General features: G+C 44.9%; 1 long non-coding RNA gene across 1 annotated transcript; it reads left to right on the top strand.

Annotated features, from left to right (window-relative positions):
- The first annotated feature begins 9,160 nt into the window (after window positions 1-9,160).
- On the top strand, window positions 9,161-10,488 carry LOC109749431 (uncharacterized). Its single transcript, XR_002229635.3, has 2 exons — window positions 9,161-9,895; window positions 9,968-10,488. It is a non-coding gene; the product is annotated as an uncharacterized lncRNA (long non-coding RNA).
- Window positions 10,489-10,957: the final 469 nt, after the last annotated feature.

The following is a 10,957-nucleotide window of genomic DNA, read 5'->3' as shown; positions in this document are numbered from 1 at the left end:
CATTATAATTCATGGTAAAAGAGATCCAGTCATAGTCATACTCAATATAAATTAATAGTAATGGATGCAAATGACAGCGGTGCTCTCCAACTGGTGCTTTTTAAAAAGAGGGTGATGACTCAACATAAAAGTAAATAGATAGGCCCTTCGCACAGGGAAGCAGGGATTTGTAGAGGTGCCAGAGCTCAATTTTGAAGCAGAGATAAATAATATTTTGAGTGGTATACTTTCATTGTCAACATAACAACCGAGAGATCTCGATATCTTCCATGCTACACACATTATAGGCGGTTCCCAAACAGAATGGTAAAGTTTATACTCCCCCTCCACCAACAAACATCAGTCCATGGCTTGTCCGAAACAACGGGTGCCTCCAACTAACAACAATCCTGGGGGAGTTTTGTTTGCAATTATTTTGATTTTATTTTCTTAAAGCATGGGACTGGGCATCCCGGTGACCAGCCATTTTCTCGTGAGTGAGGAGTGGAGTCCACTCCTCTTGAGAATAACCCGCCTAGCATGGAAGATACAGACAGCCCTAGTTGATACATGAGCTATTCGAGCATACAAAACAGAATCTCATTTGAAGGTTTAGAGTTTGGCACATACAAATTTACTTGGAACGGCAGGTAGATACCGCATATAGGAAGGTATGGTGGAGTCATATGGAATAACTTTGGGGTTTAAGGGATTGGATGCACAAGCAGTACTCCCGCTTAGTACAAGTGAAGGCTAGAAAGAGACTGGGAAGCGACCAACTAGAGAGCGACAACAGTCATGAACATGCATTAAAATTAATTTACACCGAATGCAAGCATGAGTAGGATATAATCCACCATGAACATAAATATCGTGGAGGCTATGTTGATTTTGTTTCAACTACATGCGTGAACATGTGCCAAGTCAAGCCACTCGAATCATTCAAAGGAGGATACCACCCTACTATACCACATCACAACCATTTTAATAGCATGTTGGCATGCAAGGTAAACCATTATAAACTCCTAGCTAATTAAGCATGGCATAAGCAACTAAAATCTCTAATTGTCATTGCAAATATGTTTATTCATAATAGGCTGAATCAGGAACGATGAACTAATCATATTTACAAAAACAAGAGAGGTCGAGTTCATACCAGCTTTTCTCATCTGAATCAATTCATCATATATCGTCATTATCGCCTTTCACTTGCACGACCGAATGGTGATAATAATAATAGTGCACGTGCTTTGGACTAAGCTGGAATCTGCAAGCATTCAATAAACAGGAGAAGACAAGGCAATATGGGCTCTTGGTTAAATTAACAATAATGCAAATAAGAGCCACTTTAACATTTTCATAATGGTCTTCTCTTATCGACCCCCAAAGAAAAGAAAAGAAATAAAACTATTTACACGGGAAAGCTCCCAACAAGCAAAAGAAGAACAAGAAATCTTTTTGGGTTTTCTTTTAATTACTACTACTACAACATGAAAAGTAAATTAGCTAAAAGCTACAACTAATTTTTTTGGTTTTTCTTAAGGTTTTTTAAACACACAAGAAGAAAGCATAAAAAGGAAAATAAACTAGCATGGATAGTACAATGAAAAAGTATGAGCACCGACAACTAGAGTAAGTGTGTGAATCATGAATGTAATGTCGGTGAGAAATATGTACTCCCCCAAGCTTAGGCTTTTGGCCTAAGTTGGTCTAGGGCCATGGCTGGCCTAGCGGATATCCGAAGTTGTAAATGGGGTCGTACTGAGATGCAGTGGCTATTGCATCATGGGCCGCATCTTGGAGGCGAGCTGCCCTCGTCCTCCTCTCGTACTCATTTGCCTCTTCCCTGGTTATGACATATCTCCCCTTTGCCTGAAAGTCAAAGAGAGTAGGAGCAGGGAGAACAATATTGACAGTGTGACGCCTGTCAAAGATTAGTCGGTACTGGAGAGGCGGTTCATTCCTCTCAACAAACTGATGGCGAACCATGGCATTAAAATCTAGATAAGGAGGAGGCAATTCCATATCATAATCACGAATAGGTATCTCAAGATAATTAGCTAAACGGGTTGCATAAATTCCACCAAACAAATCTCCATTTATACTGTTATTATGCAACGTACGCGCCACAATAGCTCCCAAATTATAATGTTTATCTCCTAATACAGCACTCCTGAGAACACTGAGGTTAGGAACACACATGTGGCATGCCTCATCCTTACCGTTTATGCATCGGCCTATAAAGAGAGAAAATAATGTATAGTAGGAAAATGAATGCTCCCTATGGTAGCTTGTGTAATTTCTCTAGATTCCCCCACTGTGATACTAGCAAGGAAATCTCTAAACTCAGATTTGCGGGGTTCACTAGCACTACCCCACTGCGGGAGTTTACAAGCAGTAGTAAAATCCTCTAGGTCCATGGTATAGGATTTATCATAAAGATCAAACAGGACTGTGTGAGAGTTGCGTGATGATGAAAATCTAAATCTCCTTATAAAGGAATCGGTAAGGTAGTAGTGTTGGAGGCACTTATCTGACATGAAGCCCTCCAAATCAGCGTTACGCACATATGCCTCAAATGCCTCCTTAATTCCTGCTCGGACCATGAAATTTTCTGACGGCCATTCACAGGGCCGCACTTGAGCTTCTCTTGGTGGTTCATGGTCCGGCTCATGTATTGCAGGTCTGGGTCCTTGCTTCCTTGAAGGACCACCTTGGTACATCTTCCTAAACATATTTCTTCCTCTGAAAAATTTCTGAAATTTTTAGTAACTTCAAATAAAAGTGAACCAAGCTCACCAAAATTGATAGCAACTACTCCCACAAGTACCTAGAGACTATATCATGCATTAGAACTACTTGGGACCATATAATTTGACATGCAAGCTCAAGAACAGGGTCACCTAGGCAGCAAAAATTTGCAATAAATAAAGCACTAGAACAAAAACTAATTGGACCATTGGAGGAGTCACATACCAAAGAACAATCCCCCAAAGCAGTTTTGTGAGTGGAGCTTTGAGCAAGGAGATCGAAAATCGCAGCAAAATGAGCTAGAACTCGTGCTTGAGATGGCTGGTGATTTTTTGGGAGGAAGGAGTGTGTGGTTGCAGAAATAAGTGGAGGGGAGCCACCATGGGCCCACGAGGCAGGGGGCCGCGCCCAGGGGGTGTGGGCGCGCCCTGGACCCTCGTGGCCAGGTGCTTGCTCACCCTGCTGTGTTCTCAGTGCCAGATATTCTCAAATATTCCAGAAAAAATCATATTTCAATTTTGGGGCATTTGGAGAACTTTTATTGTTGGGGTGTTTTTTTATTGCACGGATAAATCAGAAAACAGATAGAAAATACTAATTTTGCTTTATTTAATCTAAATAACAGAAAGTAAAAAGAAGGTACAGAAGGTTGTGCTTTCTAACTTCATCCATCTCATGCTCATCAAAAGGAATCCACTAACAAGGTTGATCAGGTCTTGTTAACAAACTCATTCCGAATCGCATGAAACCGAAGAATTTTCGAATAGCACTAGGTTACCTCAACGGGGATATGCACATCCCCAATAATAAGAATATCATATCTCTTTTTGACAGTAGGAAGAGGAATTCAAAACCTCCAAAAATAATTGATGGAATTTTTCCAATAGAATTGATACTTTGGACTTGAGGTTGTTTCCTCGAAAAGTGTACCATATGCTCATTACCATTAACATGAAAAGTGACATTGCCTTTGTTGCAATTAGTAACAGCCCCTGCAGTATTCAAAAAGGGTCTTCCAAGAATAATAGACATACTATCGTCCTCGGGAATATCAAGAATAACAAAGTCCGTTAAAATAGTAATGTTTGCAACCACAACAGGTACATCCTCACAAATTCCGACAGGTATAGCAGTTGATTTATCGGACATTTGCAAAGATATTTCAGTAGGTGTCAACTTATTCAAATCAAGTCTACGATATAAAGAGAGAGGCATAACACTAACACCGGCTCCAAGATCACATAAAGCAGTTCTAACATAGTTTCTTTTAATGGAGCATGGTATAGTTGGTACTCCTGGATCTCCTAGTTTCTTTGGTATTCCACCTTTAAAAGTATAATTAGCAAGCATGGTGGAAATTTTCTTGAAATATTAACTTCCAGTTGAGTCAAGTGGTTGTGGTACCCAGACATTCTGAGTATATGTTCACTGACAGAACTATTCTCCTCCATCTTGCAGCTATAGAACTTATTGGAGACTTCATATCTCTCAATTCGGGCATTTGCTTGAAATATTAACTTCAACTCCTGGAACATCTCATATGCTCAATGACGTTCAAAACATCGTTGAAGTCCCGATTCTAAGCCGTAAAGCATGGCACACTGAACTATTGAGTAGTCATCAGCTTTGCTCTGCCAGACGTTCATAACGTCTGGAGTTGCTCCTGCAGCGGGTCTTGCACCTAGCGGTGCTTTCAGGACGGAATTCTTCTATGCAACAATGAGGATAATCCTCAAGTTACAGACCCAGTCCGTGTAATTTCTACCATCATCTTTCAACTTAGCTTTCTCTAGGAACGCATTAAAATTCAAAGGAACGGTAGCACGGCCCATTGATCTACAACAACATAGACATGCAAAAACTATCAGGTACTAAGTTCATGATAAATTAAAGTTCAATTAATCATATTACTTAAGAACTCCCACTTAGATAGACATCCCTCTAGTCATCTAAATGATCACGTGACACATATCAACTAAACCATGTCCGATCATCACGTGAGATGGAGTAGTTTTCAATGGTGAACATCACTATGTTGATCATATCTACTATATGATTCACGTTCGACCTTTCGGTCTCAGTGTTCCGACGCCATATCTGCATATGCTAGGTTCGTCAAGTTTAACCCGAGTATTCTGCACGTGCAAAACTGGCTTGCACCCGTTGTATGTGAACGTAGAGCTTATCACACCCGATCATCACGTGGTGTCTCAGCACGAAGAACTGTAGCAACGGTGCATACTCAGGGACAACACTTATACCTTGAAATTTAGTGAGAGATCATCTTATAATGCTACCGCCGTACTAAGCAAAATAAAATGCATAAAAGATAAACATCACATGCGATCAAAATATGTGACATGATATGGCCATCATCATCTTGTGCCTTCGATCTCCATCTCCAAAGCACCATCATGATCTCCATCGTCACCGGCTTGACACCTTGATCTCCATCGTAGCATCGTTGTCGTCTCACCAACTATTGCTTCTACGACTATCGCTACCGCTTAGTGATAAAGTAAAGTAATTACACAGCGATTGCATTTCATACAATAAAGCGACAACCATAAGGCTCCTGCCAGTTGCCGATAACGGTTACAAAACATGATCATCTCATACAACAATTTATATCTCATCATGTCTTGACCATATCACATCACAACATGCCCTGCAAAAACAAGTTAGACGTCCTCTACTTTGTTGTTGCAAGTTTTACGTGGCTGCTATGGGCTTCTAGCAAGAACCGTTCTTACCTACGCATCAAAATGATGTCTACTACGCAACCTTCTTCTTGTAGACGTTGTTGGGCCTCCAAGTGCAGAGGTTTGTAGGACAGTAGCAAATTTCCCTTAAGTGGATGACCTAAGGTTTATCAATCCATGGGAGGCGTAGGATGAAGATGGTCTCTCTCAAACAACCCTGCAACCAAATAACTAAGAGTCTCTTGTGTCCCCAACACACCCAATACAATGGTAAATTGTATAGGTGCACTAGTTCGGCCAAGAGATGGTGATACAAGTGCAATATGGATGGTAGATATAGGTTTTTGTAATCTGAAATTATAAAAACGACAAGGTAACAAGTAATAAAAGTGAGCGAAAATGGTATTGCAATGCTTCGAAACAAGGCCTAGGATTCATACTTTCACTAGTGCAAGTTCTCTGAACAATGATAACATAATTAGATCATATAACAATCCCTCAACATGCAACAAAGAGTCACTCCAAAGTCACTAATAGCAGAGAACAAACGAAGAGATTATTGTAGGGTACGAAACCACCTCAAAGTTATTCTTTCCGATCAATCCATTGGGCTATTCCTATAAGTGTCACAAACAGCCCTAGAGTTCATAGTAAAATAACACCTTAAGACACACATCAACCAAAACCCTAATGTCACCTAGATACTCCAATGTCACCTCAAGTATCCATGGGTATGATTATACGATATGCATCACACAATCTCAGATTCATCTATTCAAACCAACACAAAGAACTTCAAAGAGTGCCCCAAAGTTTCTACCGGAGAGTCAAGACGAAAACGTGTGCCAACCCCTATGCATAGATTCCCAAGGTCACGGAACCCGCAAGTTGATCACCAAAACATACATCACGTGAATCAATAGAATGCCCCATTGTCACCACAGGTATCCCACACAAGACATACATCAAGTGTTCTCAAATCCTTAAAGACTCAATCCGATAAGATAACTTCAAAGGGAAAACTCAATCCATTACAAGAGATAGAGGGGGAGAAACATCATAAGATCCAACTATAATAGCAAAGCTCGCGTTACATCAAGATCGTGCCAAATCAAGAACACGAGAGAGAGAGATCAAACACATAGCTACTGGTACATACCCTCAGCCCCGAGGGTGAACTACTCCCTCCTCGTCATGGAGAGCGCCGGGATGATGAAGATGGCCACCGGTGATGATTCCCCCCCTCAGACAGGGTGCCGGAACAGGGCCCCGATTGGTTTTTGGTGGCTACATAGGCTTGTGGCGGCGGAACTCCCGATCTAGGTTATTTTCTGGAGGTTTGGGGATTTATAGGAGAGGTTGGCATCGAGAACAAGTCAGGGGGCCCCATGGAGAGTCCACGAGGCACAGGGGCGCGCCCTCCACCCTCGTGGGGCCCACGGGACTCCCCTCCGGTAACTCTTCGTTCCAGTATTTTTTATATTTTCCAGAAAAAATCTCCGTTGATTTTCAGCGCATTCTGTGAACTTTTATTTCTGCACAAAAACAACACCACAGTAGTTCTGCTGAAAACAGCGCCAGTCCGGGTTAGTTCTAACCAAATCATACCAAAATCATGTAGAAATATTATAAACATGGCATGAATACATCAAAAATTTAGATACGTTGGAGACGTATCACAAAACCACAACGATTTTTCGTCAAGTGTGCTGTTTTAACCTTCAACAAGGACCGGTCGTAGTCAAACTCGATTCAACTAAAGTTGGAGAAACAGACACCCACCAGCCACCTGTGTGTGAAGCACGTCGGTAGAACCAGTCTCACGAACGAGGTCATGTAATGTCGGTCCGGGCCGCTTCATCCAACAATACTGCCGAATCAAAGTAGGACGTTGGTGGTAAGCAATATGACTATTATCGCCCACAACTCTTTGTGTTCTAATCGTGCATATAACATCTACGCATAGACCTGGCTCGGATGCCACTGTTGGGGAACATAGTATTTCAAAAATTCCTACGATCACGCAAGATCTATCCAGGAGAAGCATAGCAACGAGCGGGGAGAGTGTGTCCACGTACCCTCGTAGACCGAAAGCGAAAGCGTTTAGTAACGCGGTTGATGTAGTCGAACGTCTTCACGATCCAACCGATCCAAGTACCGAACGTACGACACCTCCGTGTTCAGCACACGTTCAGCACGATGATGTCGCTCGAGCTCTTGATCCAGTTGAGGACGAGGGAGAGTTCCATCAGCACGACGGCGTGGCGACGGTGATGATGAAGTTACCGGCGCAGGGCTTCGCCTAATCACTATGACGATATGACCGAGGTGTGTAACTGTGGAGGGGGCACCACACACGGCTAAGAGAAGACTTGGTGTGCCTTTGGGGTGCCTCCCTCCCACGTATATAAAGGAGGGGGGAGGAGGAGGCCGGCCAAGGGGGGTGCGCGCCATAGGGGAGTCCAACTAGGATTCCCAATCCTAGCTGGAGTCCCCTTCCTTTCCAAGAGGGGGAGTGAGGGAAGGAGGAAGAGAGGAAGAAGGAAAGAGGGGGCGCCGCCCCCTCCCTAGTCCAATTCGGACTTGCCATGGGGGGGGGGCGTTGCCTCCCCTTCTGGCCCTTCTCTCCTTTCCACTAAAGCCCATTAAGGCCCAATACTTCCCCCGGGGGTTCTGGTAACCTCCCGGTACTCCAAAATTTATCCGATACTTTCCGAAACCATTCCGGTGTCCGAATGTAACCTTCCAATATATGAATCTTTACCTCTCGACCATTTTGAGACTCCTCGTCATGTCCGTGATATTATCCGGGGACTCCGAACAAACTTCGGTCATCAAGTCACATAACTCATAATACAAATCGTCATCGATCGTTAAGCGTGCGGACCCTACGGGTTCGAGAACTATCATTAGTGCAGGTTGCTGCTAATGTGACACTACGATCAGAGACCCTTCGACGAAACTGTGTGCGATGCCATAATCGCAAACGGTGGTGTAAAAAACCGTCAAAAAAGGTGCAAAACATTTGCGATAGAGGATGCATCAAACACGGTTCAGATTTTAGTTGCGTGTGTGATTCAGGGCATATGGTTCAGTTCAATTAACTGTTTTCGATGAGGAGGAAGAAAAGAAACGGGCAGCCAGATGAAGGTGTGTGCGATGTACATCATACAGTTCACTCGGATGAACTGTTTGTGGTTAGGCAACACAAAAGAAACGGTCAGCCAGATGAAGGTGTGTGCGATATACGGCATGTGGTTCACTCGGATGAACTATTTGCCTTGACCCAAGAGAACAGAAACGGTTCAACTTAACAAGACGTGTGTGTTGTGCGATGGGATTGCATACAGAACAAAAACACACACACACACACACACACACACACACACACACACACATATATATATATATATATGGGGTGGGTCTATTATGATAACACCCTTAAGAGTCTTATTGTGCACATCAGTTTCTTATTCTCCTAACACCCCGCATTGTCACGCGCGCGCCACAGCCCCACCGAACTGCAAATACCCACCCCACGCACACCCCACCCCACCAAACCCACCTTCTTCCGCTGTCAAGCCCCCACCCACCTCTCCCCGATTCCCATCTCCCGACAGCAACCCACACCCTAGCGCGACCACCCTCCATCCCCATCCCCACAAGCACGGCGCTCCGGCGTGGCTCAGGCACCGGATCCCGAGCGGCCGCGGCCCCCTGGCGCCCCTCTCCTCCTTCGTCTGCCCCTCGCGCCCCCAACCTTCCTCCAACGCTACCGGAAGCCGCGACCGCCTCCGATGCGCCGCCGACCTGCCCCCCCGCCGCCAGAGCACCTCCCTAGGCTGCCACCCGCCGCACCACCCCATCTCCTTCTGCCGTCGCCCCTGCCGCGCCGCCCCTCCCATGCATCGCTTCGCCCCACCCAGTTCCCTAGTGCGCCACCACTGCTCCCCGCAACCACCTGCTCGTCCTCTTCGGCGCAGCCCCCGCGATCCTGGTGGCGCTCTGACGACTGGCCGTTCCTCTATGGGCCAGATCCGGTGAGATTTTACCAATCCCACACCTCCTCGAGCCAGATCCGGTCCACGGCCCTGGAGCTGCCTCGGGGTCCTCCTCTCCGGCTGGCCTCGTCGTCTCCTACCTCCGCTGGGAACGGGATCCACGCTCATGTGCCCCCCAGCTTCTCTTCTGGCCAGGAAAAATGGCCTCGATCCGACGATTCCTCCTCTCACCGTCATCCCCTTCTCTGTCAGTTGCCATCCACCATGGGGAGAGGGCAGAAACTCCCAGCACCAGTCTGTGTCATTCGAGCGGTAAAGCCCCCTTGCAGTTTGTGACATGTACGAGTGCAGTGCGTTAGTCGCGTTGGTGCAGCCCGCTGGCATCCAGCAGGGGATGCAGCTCTTCGGTGGGTGAAGTGCGGTCCACGACGAGCGCCAATGCAGTGCTGTGCCCCACAGGAGGTGAGCGCCCTCCTCTCCCTCCTTTCCTTCTTCCTCCTCACCTCTCCCTCACACCTCGCTTGTGCCCCGCAGGTGGCACCATGGCCATCTCAATCTTGTCCCTGCGCCACACCATGGATCCCGTTCGATAGCGAGCTCCCCGGCGACCAAGTGCTGCAGCCCACTTTTTTCTTTTTGCAATTCGCATGTTAAAGTTTCTTTTTGCAGTGTGTGTGATGTTCGGTGTAAGCTCGAATGAAGACACAGATCAGTCCCCTATGTTCTCTAATGCAGAAAAAAGGAGGAAAAACCAATTATAGGAAAAGAAACAAAAGACTCGCTCTCCTGCATGCACTTCGTTTAGAGTTTGATTGATGTCCTGTATTGTGGGTCGTGGAGTTCGATTGGGGCTCCCCTAGTAAAGTTCATAAAAAATTGTCCATTGAGATTTGCAGTGCAGTGCATAGTATAGAGGACTTTACTTTGTAAAAACTTCTATAGAGGAGTTCAGTTTTTTCTTATTTTTGGAAGAATTCTTTTGCAAATTTGTATGGACATAGTTTATAATTTGTGAAAAATCGGATGTTGAAAGCATGATGTAGTTTCTCTGTTAACAACCCCTTCGTGGTTACGAACAAAAAAGCATGCAGTTTGTTTCGAATTGGGTCGCGGCTCACTTCCTCCGATGCAAAATTCAAATTGCGCTTGTTCCTGCATGGCGTCGTGTGTTCAAAAAGAATTGCATCCGCACTTGCAGTGCATTTTGCTGTCGCGTGTGGTTCACTACACCTGGCCTCGCAGTTGAGATGAAATTATAAAGAGAAAATGCTAGAAAAAATAAAAATAATGCAGTTCCCTTTGTCGCCATTGCAATGTGGTTCATTTTGTAGTGAGTCAAAGTGGTTCACTTTGTAAAGCAAAAGATTGTCGAAAAGAAGTATGAAGTTCACTACTCTCGTTGGTGTGGTTCGCTACTCTCTTGTGTGTGGTTTGCTAGTCTCGTCTCCTGGTACAAAACAGAAAACACACGAAAAAATTACGTTCGACAAGAGAAATCATGAAGTTCACTACTCTCGTTGGTGT

This window comes from Aegilops tauschii, chromosome 3, assembly GCF_002575655.3.
Source record: "Aegilops tauschii subsp. strangulata cultivar AL8/78 chromosome 3, Aet v6.0, whole genome shotgun sequence".
Classification (NCBI taxonomy): Eukaryota; Viridiplantae; Streptophyta; class Magnoliopsida; order Poales; family Poaceae; genus Aegilops; species Aegilops tauschii.
Note: the sequence above shows the minus strand (reverse complement) of the source record. Positions and strands in the feature narration are given on the sequence as shown.